General features: G+C 38.1%; 1 protein-coding gene across 1 annotated transcript in view; it reads left to right on the forward strand.

Annotated features, from left to right (window-relative positions):
- The window catches only part of CADM2 (cell adhesion molecule 2), a 2,470,210-nt gene that overhangs the window by 1,519,698 nt on the left and 931,926 nt on the right, over positions 1–18,586 (forward strand). The window lies entirely within an intron of this gene.

Raw genomic sequence — 18,586 nt, forward strand, 5'->3', positions numbered from 1 at the left:
CCGATCGGCCGTGCTCTAGTGTATACTTGAAAATGTGTGTGTGTAGATGTGTGACTGTCGCTCTTTAATCATCCCCTTCCTAGTGTTGTTCACTGCTTACGAATGGTGGATGTTTGCTATCTAGCACCGGACAGTGCTACCTGCACCTAACACACGATACAGTGTCTGTTTGCAGTGACCGCCAGTGCGGCGCCATGCGCTAATAGAGCGCTTTCCTGACCCAAGTCTGGGTGGTTAGTGGCATCCACCAGAGCGGCACTGCACGCACTCTTGTGCATTTAATTATTGTTTCTGTTTAACTCTGACACCCCAGTAGCGGTGTTGAGCGCAAGTGGTCTAGAGGAACTCTTTCCCTGAGTCTTGGGATAGAGTTCTGTGACTCCTTGCCTGCGCTCTTTGTGCGGTATGGCAGCCCTGTGACGCAACAGGGTCCATTTCCTTCATACCAGGTGAAGCTAACCCGTGTGTGTATCCACATTATACCACCATATAGTCCGTCATTACTCAGAAGCAGGTTCCATCTCTGCACGGTGGACCCTGGGCTGCGAACGCACCTTATACCATCTTCCTAATTATTTGGTGCATCCCGCTAGCCCTAACAGCATGTTTCACCAAAATGTGATGGTAAATTCCAAACCCAAAGCATTATTATTCAAGTTGTTACCAAAATGATTTTGCCTTATCCTGTGACATCATCCAGACAAAAAAACAAGTAATCTGTGAACCTTCTGTAAAAGATGATGGGGCACATCGCAGAATAATAGTAATAATAATAATAATAATAATAATAATACAGGTGGAGCTCAGCATTCAAATAGTCTGATTTCATATTTAGCAGGTAATGTCTTTTACTTTCTTGGGAAAAACAGTTAATATAGCTTAACATATTTCAAGCTTAATAATATTTAGCACTACTTGTTCTATTTGTTCTGTCACAATTTAATATAAAGAAATTAAAATGAAGAACCAAACGTGCTAATGTTGACATTTCATGATGTAAAGTCCACGAATACAATCCCCACTAGTTATTATTGTATATGAGCTGTGTACATTTTGAGCATTCAGTCATTTTAATAAGCCTTTGTTACAGTGTTCTTGCTCCACTGGTTATTACCTTATATTCTTCTACCTCCCCTAGGGTTACTCCCTTGGTTCATAGTTAGGTTATCAACAGACCATAGCATGCTTTACAATGATTAATTTTTACCATTGCTGTCATTTGCTTGTGCTATAGATCTGTGATCCAAGTAATTTCATGGGAGGTTTAATTAAAATAAAATTTTACACTAAAGTATCATTTTACTTTGGTTTTGGAAAAAATACAGTGAAAGCATCTTTGTACATGGTAAAACATAATGATATTGTAGATATAATACATCATTACAGAGATTTGAATTTTGAAGAGCGGATTAAAAATAGCACCATTGCCTTATGAGTAATATTAAAGCCATGGTAATTCATCCATGAAAACATTCTACAGTCATGGCCAAAAGTATTGACACCCCTGCAATTCTGTCAGATAATACTCAGTTTCTTCCTGAAAATGTCTGCAATCACAAATTCTTTGTTGTTATTATCTTCATTTAATTTGTCTTAAATGAAAAAACACAAAAAGAATTGTCCTAAAGCCAAATTGGATATAATTCCACACCAAACATAAAAAAGGGGGTGGACAAAAGTATTGGCACTGTTGGAAAAATCATGTGATGCTTCTCTAATTTGTGTAATTAACAACACCTGTAACTTACCTGTGGCACCTAACAGGTGTTGGCAATAACTAAATCACACTTGCAGCCAGTTGACATGGATTAAAGTTAACTCAACCTCTGTCCTGTGTCCTTGTGTGTACCACATTGAGCGTGGAGAAAATAAAGAAGACCAAAAAACTGTCTGAGGACTTGAGAAACCAAATTGTGAGGAAGCATGAGCAATCTCAAGGCTACAAGTTCATCTCCAAAGTCCTGAATGTTCCTGTGTCTACCGTGCGCAGTGTCATCAAGAAATTTAAAGCCCCTGGCACTGTGGCTAACCTCCCTAGATGTGGACGGATTAGAAAAATTGACAAGAGATTTCAACGCAAGATTGTGCGGATGTTGGATAAAAACCTCGACTAACATCTAAACAAGTTCAAGCTGACCTGCAGTCCGAGGGTACAACAGTGTCAACCCGTACTATCCGTCAGCGTCTGAATGAAAAGGCACTGTATGGTAGGAGAAACAGGAAGACCCCACTTCTTACCCAGAGCCTTTAAAAATCCAGGCTGGAGTTTGCCAAAACTTACCTGAAAAAGCCTAAAACATTTTGGAAGAATGTTCTCTGGTCAGATGAGACAAAAGTAGAGCTTTTTGGGCAACGGCATCAACATAGAGTTTACAGGAGAAAAAAAGAGGCATTCAAAGAAAAGAACACGGTTCCCTACAGTCAAACATGGCGGAGGTTCCCTGATGTTTTGGAGTTGCTTTGCTGCCTCTGGCACTGGACTGCTTGACCGTGTCTTTGGCATTATGAAGTCTGAAGACTACCAACAAATTTTGCAGCATAATGTAGGGCCCAGTGTGAGAAAGCTGGGTCTCCCTCAGAGGTCATGGGTCTTCCAGCAGGACAATGACCCAAAACACACTTCAAAAAGCACTAGAAAATGGTTTGAGAGAAAGCACTGGAGACTTTTAAGGTGGCCAGCAATGAGTCCAGACCTGAATCCCATAGAACACCTGTGGAGAGTTCTAAAAATGGCAGCTTGGAGAAGGTACCCTTCAAATATCAGGGACCTGGAGCAGTTTGCCAAAGAAGAATGGTCTAAAATTCCAGCAGAGCGTTGTAAGAAACTCATTGATGGTTACCGGAAGCGGTTGGTCGCAGTTATTTTGGCTAAAGGTTGTGCAACCAAGTAATATGCTGAGGGTGCCAATACTTTTGTCTGGCCCATTTTTGGAGTTTTGTGTGAAATGATCAATGTTTTGCTTTTTGCTTCATTCTCTTCTGTGTTTTTTCATTTAAGACAAATTAAATGAAGATAATAATACCAAAGAATTTGTGATAATACTCAGTTTCTTCCTGAAAATGATTGCAATCTGACATAATTGCAGGGGTGTCAATACTTTTGGCCATGACTGTATATGCTACACTTTTATTGATAAAACCTGTGAATGAAGTTATGAGCACGATGTATTTGATAAACTATAATGCAATAATAACTCAATTATTATCTCTGAGAGAGTCATAAACAATATGATAGTTACAGTTAGGTCCATATATATTTGGACAGAGAACACATTTTTCTAATTTTGGTTATAGACATTACCACAATAAATTTTAAACAAAACATTTCAGATGCAGTTAAAGTTCAGACTTTCAGCTTTTATTTGAGGGTATTCACATTAAAAATGGATGAAGGGTTTAGGAGGTTCAGCTCCTTAACATGTGCCACCCCGTTTTTAAAGGGACCAAAAGTAATTGGACAGATTCAATAATTTTAAATAAAATGTTCATTTCTAGTACTTGGTTGAAAAGCCTTTGTTGGCAATGACTGCCTGAAGTCTTGAACTCATGGACATCACCAGACGCTGTGTTTCCTCCTTTTTGGTGCTCTGCCAGGCCTTCACTGCGGTGGTTTTCAGTTGCTGTTTGTGGCCTTTCTGTCTTAAGTTTAGTCTTTAACAAGTGAAATGCTGCTCAATTGGGTTGAGATCAGGTGACTGACTTGGCCATTCAAGAATATTCCACTTCTTTGCTTTGATAAACTCCTGAGTTGCTTTGGCTTTATGTTTTGGGTCATTGTACATCTGTAGTATGAAACGGCGACCAATCAGTTTGGCTGCATTTGGCTGGATCTGAGCACACAGTATGGCTCTGAATACCTCAGAATTCATTTGGCTGCTTCTGTCCTGTGTCACATCATCAATAAACACTAGTGACCCAATGCCACTGGCAGCCATGCATGCCCAAGTCATCACACTGCCTCCACTGTGTTTTACAGATGATGTGCTATGCTTCGGATCATGAGCTGTACCACGCCTTCACCATATTTTTCTCTTTCCATCATTCTGGTAGAGGTTGATCTTGGTTTCATCTGTCCAAAGAATGTTCTTCCAGAACTGTGCTGGCTTTTTTAACTGTTTTTTAGCAAAGTCCAGTCTAGCCTTTTTATACTTGATGCTTATGAGTGGCTTGCACCATGCAGTGAACCCTCTGTATTTACTTTCATGCAGTCTTCTCTTTATGGTAGATTTGGATATTGATACGCGGACCTCCTGGAGAGTGTTGTTCACTTGGTTGGCTGTTGTGAAGGGGTTTCTCTTCACCATGGAGATTATTCTGCGATCATCCACCACTGTTGTCTTCTGTGGGTGCCCAGGTCTTTTTGCATTGATGAGTTCACCAGTGCTTTCTTTCTTTCTCAGGATGTACCAAACTGTAGATTTTGCCACTCCTAATATTGTAGCAAATACTCGGATGGGTTTTTTCTGTTTTCGCAGCTTAAGGATGGCTTGTTTCACCTGCATGGAGAGCTCCTTTGACTGCATGTTTACTTCACAGCAAAACCTTCCAAATGCAAGCACCACTCCTGAAATTAATTCCAGGCCTTTTATCTGCTTAATTGAGAATGACATAACAAAGGGATTGCACACACCTGTCCATGAAATAGCCTTGGAGTCAATTGTCCAATTACTTTTGGTCCCTTTAAAAACAGGGTGGCACATGTTAAGGAGCTGAAACTCCCAAACCCTTTGTCCAGTTTTAATGTGGATACCCTCAAATGAAAGCTGAAAGTCTGAACTTCAACTGCATCTGAATTGTTTTGTTTAAAATTCATTGTGGTAATATCTATAACCAAAATTAGAAAAATGTTGTCTCTGTCCAAATATATATGGACCTAACTGTATCACTATGGGACAATATGATGTGGATATGTGAATATATTCCCATTATAGTTTTCTTACATTTTTTCTAATTCTTGAATCGTACGCAAAATTGTCTGGAATTATATAGAGATGAGAGTAATGATCATCTACAAAATTGACTTTGAGTCACATTTCCCAAATACAAAGGTCCTGATGAATTTGCGATTCTATTTGCCTGGATTGCAGAAAAAAAATAGTATATAATGCCTGGCACCTTTACACACATTGCTGAATAGTACCTCAGCCATAGAGTGAGTTCATGATGTCAGGAACAGCTTTTCCTTTAATACTTCAGCTATTACTTCACACAGACAATAAAGGGGGACTATAAAAGATGAGGGTAGGTAAAGCAGTGTTCATTTTAGGATTTTACAGCCTACTGCTAGGAGGCTGAAATGTGTAATTCATTTTATCAGAAACTGATAAAAAGCCTAAACTTGTGGTGTACTACTGTAACGCTGAAGTGCCTTGAAAATGGGAGTGTTATACTAAGTCTTCGTATAGTAATATACAGGTTCAAGTGGTAGGGAGGTGCAGTATCTTCAGAGTCAGTGTGACTTCGAATTTATTAATCTGCAATATATTGCAGTAACAGCACCTTACAAACAAAAATTTGTTCAGTTTTCAACCAGTGCAAACAAGAAGGACAATTTATTACCGCTTTGTCCTAATTTTGAGACTAATGAAAAATTCTGAAACCTAGTCCTGTGTTTAAAGTTAAGAATAGCAAACCTGTTGGCTACATAAAAAAAGAGGGATTTTTTCACTCCTAACTGAGAAGATTTTAATTTTTCACTTTCAAAATAGCTATCTTGCTCCTATTCCATGCTCCGGTTTAGTTTTTAACAGTTTGTGAAAAATATATGGCTTCTTCATTTAGCAAAAGAATAAAACTCTTGATATCCCTAAGCAGAGATAATTTGTGTACCTTCTCTTGTTAAAAAGTCATGGCTTCTTTTGTTTGCACCACCTGCATAGAAACATCAACATGGCAGGCATCTGCCCTAAAAAAGGAATATTTTTTGGAAGTTTTTAACATTTTATTTAACCTATAAAGTCTAATACTTCAGTGTGTTGTTAGTATTGTGTGGATGCCATCTGTTTTACCCTAGCCAGGTGTGCTGAGCTCACTCGGGCATTACTAAGTTCATGTTTGCATTAAAGAGTTCAAAAGGGGTTCAATACCATGCATGGAGACCTCAGAATATTTTGAGTTTCAAAAGATCTGCTCAACTTAATAATACTACATGTCCGTTGAGTATGTGGTGTCTTACTTCTAAGAAGCAAATAGTTGGTTAATTTGCTAACTCCTTTCTCAAATATATTGCTTACTATCCTCATCTATTAGCTGGAGCCGTGAGCAACAGTATAGAGCTTTGTGAGGTTTGAACCTTTTTAATCAAAAACAGAAAAATTGGAAACAAATTTGAATATTTCTAAAAGGAACCATAAAAGGAAAACAGCACGACTATGATACTTTTCAACTGGCCTTCCGCCCACATTTCCGTATCAGCTACTGGGTTGTTAGTTGACTGTTCTTAAATTCCCGGTTATCACAGGCATACCAGTTTTCAGATACACATTTAATGATTAGTAACAGATCCATCACTGTGCATAGGCTGGATTTGTTCTCAGCAAGTCATGTCCTGTTTACACAAGATGATACCCTGACGAAAATGATTTCAGCTAATGAGTGTTTTATCTGTTAACACTGCAAAATTATTATAAACGAGAACAATGGCAATTTCTACATTTCTAAATTTACAGCTTTTAAAGATTGAAAAACTCCCTTAATATTGTCAATCTTTCTTACTGAAAAAAAAGGAATATTACAACTTTGACCCGGAATGTAATGTACTTTTTTTTGATGATTTCAGAACTGAAAAGATTTAGAGACAGACATTGCAAAGTTTGAGGCATGTTTACCTAAATGCATTGTGCACTCAACAATTGACTTTCATTGTCCTTCTGAGTTATATTGTATTTGTGCAGTGTAGCATATGCCTGACTTTTGTTCTAATGAAAACTGCTTTTAACATTGCATGACATGGCTTGTTCCTAACAGAATGTGAAATGTGCACAGAATTATATTTCAATCAATTTACATCTGTCGATTTGTGATAGAAGAAATGACTATAAAAATTGTTCATATTTCCTTATTAAGTGAAAGTTATTTCCAATATTCCCCATTTTATTCACCGAGTCCCTGATTTGCAAATGTGAGTGGAAGATTGACTTTAAATTTCCAGAGATGATTAGCTGCCAGATCTAATCAAATTGAGAAGTAATTAGCAAATTAAAGCTTGATTAGGTCTTTGCTTGATTTTGCAGAAATTATAGTTTATGCAGTTTAAATGATGGGGGAGGGGAGAATCTTTGCACTTTTTATGATGTGAACGCGAAAGAAAAATGCAATGTCAGGATATTTATTGGATGGTAACCAAACTTATTTTCAAAAATCAACTGTAATGAGAATGAGCTCCATTTGAGCCAGTTAAAGAATGAGACATTTCTAGTCGAATGTTATTCAAGCGTGATATATTTATGGGAATGAGCTGAAAATAAATAAATGGTCTTGGAATCAGAAGCTCTAAATTAGTCCCTTTTGACATTGCAACTCCGTAAATTTGCAACATCGTGTTACTGGCATACAACAAATAGACAGGATTTCAGTTGAACATTTCAGCTTTTTTTTTAAGGAAAATGGGGCAATGAACTGTACGTGTGCTTTTTTATCCATTGAGATTTAGATAATCCTAGAATAACAGGGTATTAAAAAAATACTCTGATACAGTTTCTTCAAGCACTCTAAAGGGCAATCATGTGCCAAGTTGACATTGAGAGTTTTCAAAGTTCCTCCAAGCTTTAAGTGTTTGCAATTTAACTTTTATATTCATTTATTTCAACCAACGACATGTTGAAAAACACATAACACAAGAAGAAACACATTTCTCTTACTCTTCTGACCAAAACATGAACACTATGGGCCTGATCTATTAAAACTGACTTTGTGCATGCCAGTCTTAGTGATCGGATGTCCAGTTTATGAAGAACCTAATTTATTAAAAAAGCACTTCCGCACTCCCATGTAAGTTTTATTCATCTTAATAAATTGCAATAATCATTTTATATTGCACTGTGTACTTAAAATTGTTCATTTTGCCTTTCTACCCAGTTAATTCTTCTCTTTTCCATTAGGTCTACGGCACCACATGATTAAAAACAGACTAGATAAATCCTTCTACGCTCTATTTTGAAACAGGAGATCTCTTTTCCATAGATATCATCTCCCCTCTTCAACTGCTGACACAGCTGATCCACTCCTCCCCCTTTTCAGGGGACTTTTTAGTGATGTTGAATTGTAGTTCTCGTGATGACTAATGCAGGGAAAAAAGACTTCCTGTTCCTTCATAGCGTTTTTAAGGATTGTTCCAGTCTGTTTTTAATCATGTGATATCATGGACCTATTAAAAAAGAGAAGAATTTACTGAGTAGAAGGACAAAATGAGCAATTGGAACCTGGTCAGTTTGTCTGCCCTTATTCACACACTGAGGTCAACTCTGACACATGGTAAGGTTTTTAATATTAGACAGCATAGGACCGTCCCCATCACAGTCCACTTATCGAGGTGGGATGGCTTTATGCTATTTTGGATCAAAACCAGTATTACTAAGAACCCTGTATTATTTAAATGCACTTTTGCTTTTTACTTATTCAGTTACAGCATGGTTTTTGCTCATTTTGTAAATTGTAGGTTTTGTATGTTTTACGGCAAATGACAACATGCATTTATGTGTTGCATGTATACCAACTCAAATAAAGCTCAATTTTTGTGTTTTTCTTTATATAATAAGGTCATTGTAACATATTTCGAGGATATAAATTTTGATGTAAGTGCTTCTTTAATAGGCATATGTCACTTAAATGGATTTTCTCATAAACAAAGTACATTTTAATTCATATATCTTGGAATAAAAATAAGTTCCATAGTTGGATTTGTTTTAAAAAAGGTTCCTGTGCTGAGACAATGTTATAAACAGGACAACGCTATGTACTGTGTAATCAATGTGTCTTACTGTGCAGGAACATGGTCTGATCATACCACACTCCTGGGCAGGGGAGGAGGCAAAAAACAGCTAACTCCCTGTTTTTAAGTAATGTTTTACCTCAAAGAAAGAAACAGCTGCAATCTCATGCTGCATTGTCTATATACTCCTTCCTCCCTGCCCAGGAGCTGTGGTATGATCAGACTATGTTCCTGCATGGTAAGACACATCGATTACACAGTACATAGCATTGGCTCATTTATAACATTGTCTCAGTATACAGGAACCTTTTTTTAAACACATCCAATTGTGGAAATTATTATTATTCCAAGATCTATTCATTAAAATGTACTTTGTTCATGAGAAAACCCCTTTAAGTGACATGTGTAGGGTCAGTTATAGCCATTACACAGTACATAGCAGGGGCACATTTATAAAATTATCTCAGCACAGCACTAAACTGGCATGTACCTCTGAAAAAAATATACTTCAGTCAGGGACTCCAATCAGGAACTGGATTACATTTCTGGAGTAAGGTACTCCACTAAATTGGATTACATTTCTGGAGTTAAGGCCCCGTCACACATAGCGACGCTTAAGCGATCCCGACAACGATACGACCTGTCAGGGATCGTTGCTGCGTCGCTATGTGGTCGCTGGTGAGATGTCAAACAGTGAGATCTCCCCAACGACGCAGCAGCGATGCGGCGAACTGTAGCGACCTGTAGTGACCTGTAGAACGATGCTATTTCATGATGATTCAATGGGACGTCCTGTCAACGAGGTCGTTAGTAAGGTGTCAAACACAGCGATGTGTGTTACCCAGCGGGACCTCAACGATCAAAAAATGGTCCAGGCCATTCCGACACGAGCAGCGATCTCACAGCAGGGGCCTGATCGCTGCTACGTGTCACACATAGCGAGATCGCTACTGAGATCGCTGTTGCATCACAAAACTTGTGACTCAGCAGCGATCTCGCTAGCGATCTCGCTATGTGAGACGGGGGCTTAAGATACTCCACTAAATTGGATTACATTTCTGGAGTAAGGTACTCCACTAAATCATGAATTTGATGGGCAGGCATAGCCACACTCTGTCCAGGCTATGCTCAGCCCATAATGATGCAGCTGGCTAAAACTTGAGTGAAAGTGCCAAAAGTCACATTATTTTGCACCATAATTCTGGAGTAAACACCTTAATAAATTGTGGGAAATTTCTCTGAGTGGGTCAATACTTGGTATATAATTGATAATCTAAAGAACATATTAGCCCTTTTGATACTGATATAATTTGCTTTTTAATATTGATGGCCTGTATGGACTGATTGAGTCAGGCCTTTCATACTACATAATAGTTGTGCAAGACATGTGCATGAGGTTTTTTTTCGGAAAAAAGTGTATCAGAATTCTGGTACATTTATGTCAGTAAGGGAGCAGTCAAATGACCATATCCACCCAACCTAGAATGCAGTGTACAGACTGTCCGATGGCTCTCCTGACCCAAGTATGGCAGCTTCATGTTCTTCTATGCAGCTGTCACGGTCAGGTCAAGAGAGCCGCTGGCCAATCCCTGTACTGCATTTCGATTCCTATCTTGCTCCGGTTTTTACCGCTATCTGACTGTGCCCTAAATTTCCTCAATCATTTGTAAGAGTTTTATTGAGTTTCATAACATCATTGGTGAATAAAATCCAACTTACTGTAGCTTTAATTTGTCAATCTGCATTTTACTAGTATTTCAATAAAGGACTGTAACTGTGTGATATATTTTAAATTAAGGCTCAGCTAATGAGTCTTTTGAATAGTGGGAATATTTGGTCCAATTTACATATATTGATAATTCTACTCATGATTAATTAAGATGAGAAATTATATCACTGATAGGGCAAAATTTCCAACATTTCAACAGTAAAGGTCAAATACACGAATTCGGCTGACTAAATGTTGGCTACAACATGTTCTTTTGCCCAGAGAACAGATAAGGATTCAACCCATGTTTCAAAACTACAATTAAGATAATTGACAAAGACAAATCAAGTTCAAAATGCTAATTGGATTTTTCCATCTCTTCACTTTCAATTAGCTGGGATGATATGACACCTTTCTTCATTTTTAATATTTTACAGTTATCTCTGTACCAAACACATAGTCAGTCAAGTAAGTAGTGATTATTGAAATAGTTTTGGAGCCGAAACAACATTTTGGGATGTTATAATTGCCCTCCTGTGTTTGAACAGCTGTACCTTGTAATTAGTATTTACTTGATTTATGTAGCAGTTGGGATATGCACTCAACATACGGAGATCTTTTTGCATTACAGAACACACCCAGTTGACTGGAATGCAAAGAAGCCAGTGAGCGGAAAGGCAATGATACTGGCTGCACTTACCCTTGGCATCGATGCCTATTTCTCTAGCTGTTATCACTTTGGTTTTGGGAAACTGCATCTTTAATTATTTAACCCAGAATGTATTCTTATGAATTTCATTATATTTGCCCTTCCAGATATGTTTTCTGAAAATGAGACAGAGATAAAAAGATAGATAGTAATTGAGTTTCCATAGCATAACAGATGTATGCTGCATTCACCCAAGATGAAAGGACACAAAGTAGAGAAGGGAGTGTTAATGAATGCTGTTCTCTCTTCCTCCCAGGACTTTCATCACTTTTAGCTTACACTGGATGAGACGTGTAGTATTAGTATTAGTGCATAGTATATGGAAAAAAATAAGGAAGGATTGAGTGCAAAAAAGAACTTGGGATAATAACATGTTAATAAAGGTATACAAGGCAATAGATAGGAGAGATGGATTTAACAGTTAATACAAAGGTGCAACTAATGTCATTAAATGCATAGTTTATATTACGATCCATAATACTGTATACACATTGCTTAAGACGTTGCAATCTCATCCTATATATGCTCTTGTTTCATATGCTACATCTTCAAAGAAAAGTAAATGTTAGTGGTAGAGTTCAATATGTCTAAAACTTTGCTCACAATCTCAACTTCACAAATATTTGGAAGCTAAAGGAGATAAATGGTAAGGGCACAAAATGATTTAAAGTGTTACTGTCATTTCCAAAATCATTAAAATTTCTTAGAAACATTTCAAAAGTTTCGATCCATGAAGTTACAAAACAACAACAAAAAAGCCCACACCGATTCGTGAAACAAGATCACACTTCTATCTTTGGCAATGCCCCATATATGTTCTTATTTGAGTGCTAGTGGAAAGCACCACTCAACTTCATTCAGCAACCCCAGCTGGGCCTCAACAATCAAAGCTTTTGACCTGTAACTATGGGATATCTAAAGTTTTTTCATTTTGATACTTTGTCTTCTGGCTAGTATTAGGTCGAGTGTGACCTGACAAAACATCGGATTGCACCTGGATCAATGTTAGTGTATGGGGCTGAGCACATGCCTGATTTTTGACTCAGATTGACATGGTCTGCTGAAAAAAATTGCTACATGGCAGAGTTTGATCCGATATTGGGATTGCATTCGGCCATGCAAGTCAATGAGTTCATTGAAATTATTGGACTGCATTCAGATAACCCCTGAGGGCAGTCCGAGTTACACACACTGACATCTGAGAGATTTGGATCACTATATTCTGACACTCTGATCAAACTCTGAGTAGAGCAGGGGTCTCAAACTGCATTCCTCAAGGGCTGAAAACAGGTCATCTTTTCTGGATTTCCTTATATTGCACAGATGATAATTTAACCACCTGCACAGATGATTCCAGCACCTTGTGCAATGCTAAGGAAATCTTGAAATCTTGCAGCCCTCAAGGAATACAGTTTGAGATCCCTGGATTAGAGTTTGATGAGAGTGTTACTTACATTATCATCTGCATTCTCTCGGAGGAAAGTATTTCTGACATTGTGCACAAGCCGTTATTCTGTAAATGCTTAGTACAACCAGCACCGTACTAGTACTGCAGAGGTTGCATCTCTTCATTTGATGTAGGCTCCGACGGTGAGCTGCATCAAAGCCAGGACATGTCAGCTGTTTTGAACAGCTGACATGTGTCCGCAATAGCAGCGGGTGGAATCGTGATTCACCTGCCACTATTATCCAGTTAAATGCCGCTGTTAAAAGCTGACAGCGGCATTTAATTAGCGCTTCTGGTCATCAGGCCGGAAATGAGCGCATCACTGACCCTCGTCACATGATTGGGGTTCAGCGATGCATCGGCATAACAACCTAATGTCTCCTTGAGACCTCTATGGTTGTTGATGCCGGATTGCTGTGAGCGCCACCCTGTGGTCGGCGCACATAGCAATGCAGTAAACCTACTACAAAGGAGCGATATGAGCTTCTCTCCTATGAGGCAGAGCCGATCAAGTTGTGCCAGCTTCCAGCCTCCCGTGGAGGCTATTGAAGCAAGGCAAAAGTAAAAAAAAGTTTTAGAAAATATGGAAAAAATAAAAAAACAAAAGTTTAACCCCTTAATGACCGCCAATACGTCTTTTAACTGACCTGAGATATAAGAGAATAGCCTCCCCATACAGATGACAATCCAGCATCTGTCTGTTGTACACTATAGCTGACAACTTGCTGTACCAGCCACGATCAGTATTTGCACCATCTAAATCTGTTTAACCCCTTAGATGCTGCTGTCAATAGTGACTACATCATTATAAATGGTTAACAGAGTGTGGGGGCTTCTTCTTTGTCACAATTGGTGCCCTCAGATCATGATTTTGTTGTCCTGATGTTTGCCATGGCAATTCATGACCAAATAGTGGCCTTAGAGTCTGACGGCTGTAGTAATCTGTTTAGAAGTTAGCAACACTTAGGTGGTAAAAATACACATTTTCATTTCTGTCATACCACTTTGCATTAATTCCTGTAAAGCACCTGAAGGGTTAATAAATTACCTGACTGCAGTTTTCAATATGTTTAGGGGTGCTATTTTTAAAATGGTATCACGTTTGTGGGTTTCCCAATAAATGGGACCCCTAAAGTCACTTCAAACATGGATAAGTCCCTAAAAAAATAAATTTTGTAAATTTCTTTGAAAAAATGAAAAATTGCTGCTACATTTTTAAACCTCCTAAAATGCTAACAAAATAAAATAACATTTTACAAATGGTGCTGATGTAAAGCAGACATGTGGGAAATGTTATTTATTAATGGTTTGCTGTTGTATGACTATCCGGATTAAAGGGATAATCATTCAAATTTAGAAAATTGCTAATTTTTTTACATTTTTCTCAAATTTTTGATATTGTTTATAAATAAACACAAAAAATGTTGAACAAAATTTACCATTATCATAAAGTATAATGTGTCACGAAAAAGCAATCTCAAAATCACTGGGATTTGTTGAAGCGTTGCAGAGTTTTTACCACATAAATTGACACTGGTCAGATTTCAAAAATTTGGCTCGGTCACTAAGGGGTTAAATCATCCCCCTTTCACCCCATTCAAAATAAAGCAATTAAAAAAAATCAAACCTATACATATTTGGTATTGCCGCATTCAGAATCACCCGATCTATCATTAAAAAAAAGGATTAACCTGATCGCTAAACGGCATAGTGAGAAAAAAATGTGAAACTCCAGATACGTGTTTTTGGTTGCCTCGACATTGCATTAAAATGCAATAACGAGCCATCAAAAGAAGGTATCTGCACCAAGATGGTATAATTAAAAACGGCATCTTGGCAGGCAAAGAATAAGCCCTCACCTGACCCAAGATCTCGGAAAATGGACACGCTACGGGTATCGGAAAATTGCACAATTTTTTTTTTTTTAGCAAAGTTTGGAATTTTTTTTCACCACTTAAATAAAATGTAACCTACTCATGTTTGGTGTCTATGCACTTGTAATGACAAGGAGAATCAAAATTACAGGTTAGGTTTAGCATTTAGTGAACCTAGCAAAGAAGTCAAACAAAAAACCAATGTGGGATTGCACTTTTTTTGCAATTTCATCACACTTGTAATTTTTTTTCCATTTTCTAGTACACGACATGCTAAAATCATGATATTGTTCAAAAGTACAACTTTTCCCACAGAAAACAAGCCCTCAGATGGCCATATTGACTGAAAAATAAAAAAGTTATGGCTCTGAGAAGGAGGGGAGCGAAAAAGGAAAACGTAAAAATTGAAAAGGGAAAGGTCTTGAACTTGTTAAATTTGGCAACATTTTAATAGTGCTTCATTTGATAAGCCTACGGTAGATAAATTTGCTGCATTAAAAGATTTAAAAGGAACCTGTCACCTCATTTTGCTGCTATAAGCTGCGGCCACTGCCTTTCGGGGCTTATCTACAGCATTTTATAATGCTGCAGATAAACTCCAGATGCGACCTGAAAGAAAAAAAAACAAGATTTATTATACTCATCTGGGGGCGGTCCGGTGCGATGGGTCTGTCAAGTCCGGGTCTGGCGCCTCCCATTTTCATGCAATGTCATCCTCCTGCTTGCTTCGTGTCGCATTCCTGAGCAGGCTGTCATGTCGGACGCTATTCACACTAGGGCATCTGACAGACAGCGGTAATTCCATTTACGTTCACTATATGCTCAGTGGCGCCGGCTAGACTTTATCCAGGTTTCCATTTATTTGGTAATCGGGTTGGAGGTTGGGTTACGCCCATAGCCTTTAAATAGTCTTGCTGGACTTTGGGCATTGCCAATTATAGCTTGTGCCTCGTGCCTAGTGATTTCAGTCTGGAGTGGTGGTCTTGGAGAAGTAATATCGTATCTGGTGATGTATGATCCATTGTCATATTTCTCCTTCCTATATTTGTATTTGTTTTGCGCTGTGCACATTATCGTATTTTCCTGTGTGCTTGCGGCGTGGTGCATTTTTAGTTTTCCCTGTCTGTGGGGGATTGGTGTGTGGTCTCTTCACTGTGTAGCGGGTGGTGGTTTCAGCATAGGGCTGAAACAGGAGTTAGGGCCAAGCCTGGCGGCCCAGACAAGCACACCATCAGTGTAAATTGTGGGAGAGGGACAGACAGGGTTGCCCCTAGTCTGAGGGATAACGCAGGGGCCCGGGTAACCAGCCTTAGTCTACCCAATAACCTCGTGACACAGGCATACTGATCTGCCCTGTTGAGGGCAGAGCAAATTCCTGCAGGTAACAATTCAACAATAAATTTCCTGAAAAAGTATACCCAGAATAAAATAAAGGTATGGATGTAATTGGTATTACAATGCTTTTATAAAAATGGAATTAGTTTGGGGTATAAAAACCTAATGACCACTTCACTTTAAATGACAATTACTTGTTATATTATTACTATTATTATCATTTTCATCATTTTAAATCATTGTTCTTAATAACATTTAATAAAAAGTCATTGGTATAAATTATACAGTAATTTTGTACAACTCCAATCAATCATTTCATCCATCAATAAATACGTAAAAATCACTCTACTTGTTGCACAATATTTAGTGTTGGTTAGTGTTTACTTCATACTATTACTATTGCCATCATAAAACTCATAGCATCAAATGTCAAAAATAAAGTACACAACTGAGCCACATACGTATGTTTTATGTATGCACCATTTGAAACTCTAAAGTTTATGAGTTTTCATATAACAAATTCATTGCCCTCAATGTCCCTTTGCCAAAAAACAGACATCCAGGAAGACTGTAGACTTTGAGTTGTGTCTTACATCTTTAGCTTACTGCAGCTTCTGACAATAAGATCAGTAGACAAGTCCCAAAGGCAACGCAAAGGACACAAAGGTAAAAAGCAGATGTTTCCTCTACAGCTGTATCATAGTCACTCTCTGTCATTCCAAAGGTGAAAAACTGACTTTGACAGTGAGGGAGAAATAGTTATACAGAGATTAAACTTGAAGATAGATGGTGATTTTATATGTATATTTTAAATCTAGGAGAATGAGATTGGCTGTGGCATCCTGCCTACATCGACTGTGCTAAAATGTATCCTCCGTCATTAGGAGTTTTATCTCCAGTGGCATTTCATAATAGTGGCTTTCTCATATGTTCCTCCTTGTTGATAGATGACTTGGATATTTCAGGATGCCATGTTCACATCTTTTTTTGTTGTAGAATAATTACGATGATGGTAAATGGTAATATCCATAAAGGTGTTGGGCAGTAAATCTCATAACAGGAAGGGCTCCAGTACAAATACATATGGGGGATTTTTGATTTTTAATAGCTCATCAAAGAAGACTTCCTTACACTATGTCACTCTAATCACTCCCCCTATTCTTATTTTGGTAGCAGTGATTAAGTCACAATTGCTCACATGAGAAGCAGCGAAACTTGATCAATTAATGGGCAGCACGGTGGCGCAGTGGTTAGCACAGCAGCCTTGTAGCGCTGGGGTCCTGGGTTCTAATCCCACCCAGTACAACATCTGCAAAGAGTTTGTATGTTCTCTCCATGTTTGCGTGGGTTTCCTCCGGGCACTCCGGTTTCCTCCCACACTCCAAAGACATACTGATAGGGATTCTAGATTGTGAGCCCCATCAGCAACAGTGATGATAATGTGTGCAAAAAAACTATAAAGTGCTGCGGAATATGTTAGTGCTATATAAAAATAAAGATTATTATTATTAAAAAAAAATATCTCTCATGAACCGCAAATCCAATAAATGTGTTGTGGGTAATGAGAGATAGTTTAAGAATGATTTCATTATAGAAGGGGTATTCTCATCTCTAAGATCCTATTCCTATATGTAATGACATAAGAAGAAAAAAATAGCAAGTACCTCCAGTTATAAGTGTATTATTATTATTATTTAACAGCCTTCATCTTGATCTTGAGCCATGGTGACATGATGGTTGAGCGCTGTATAGGAAGATCGATCTTGGCCAAGCCTAGATAGGTCTACCCGGTTCTTTTCCACAATGAATGAATGAAATGTTATTTATTTCATCATGTCTTGTCATTTTTGTGTTTTTAATCAGTCTTGTCAACTTTGGAATCGCTAATAAAATGTAGTTATATGGACTTATTTTGATTGTTTACATTTAAGTTCAAGTAGTTCTCCTCTTTATGTCTTTTCCACCATTATCTTGATAGTATTAAATCATCAGGTTGCTGGTCTTCCTCTTGTGCCTTTTTCCTCTTGTGCCTTGTTTCATCCATTTTCCCGACCATTATGTTCTTCTCCAGTGATTGCTTCCTTCGTATTTTGTGTCCAGAGTAGGCAAGTCATAGCTTGGTGATCCTTGCTTCCGGTGTCATGTCTGGCACGATTTGCTCCTAAATTAATTTGTTCTTCTTGCCATTCACGGTATTGATCATATCCTTCACCATCTTTACATTTCAAAGGCATAAATTCTTCTGATGTCTTGTTTTTCTATCATCCAGATTCCACACCCATATGTTACTACTTGTCTTTGTTTCCAGTGAAATGTTCCTTGATTCAAAGTTCTAAATGTGCTATAGTTCTTCCGATTCACTATTTCGCTTACCCATTGTGCAGGGCATTGCAGTAGCATAGTTATACATGGTTATGACCCCTCATATGGTGACAGTTAATTGTCAGTGGTGGTAACCATGGATACTTAACCTGCTGCATTGCCCTGCACATGGTGTAAGAGGCAGTGAATTAGAGGAACTATATTACATTTCTAATTGGAGGTATTTGCTAATATCATTATTATTACTACACCTAATATATAT

This window comes from Ranitomeya imitator, chromosome 3, assembly GCF_032444005.1.
Source record: "Ranitomeya imitator isolate aRanImi1 chromosome 3, aRanImi1.pri, whole genome shotgun sequence".
Taxonomy (NCBI): Eukaryota; Metazoa; Chordata; class Amphibia; order Anura; family Dendrobatidae; genus Ranitomeya; species Ranitomeya imitator.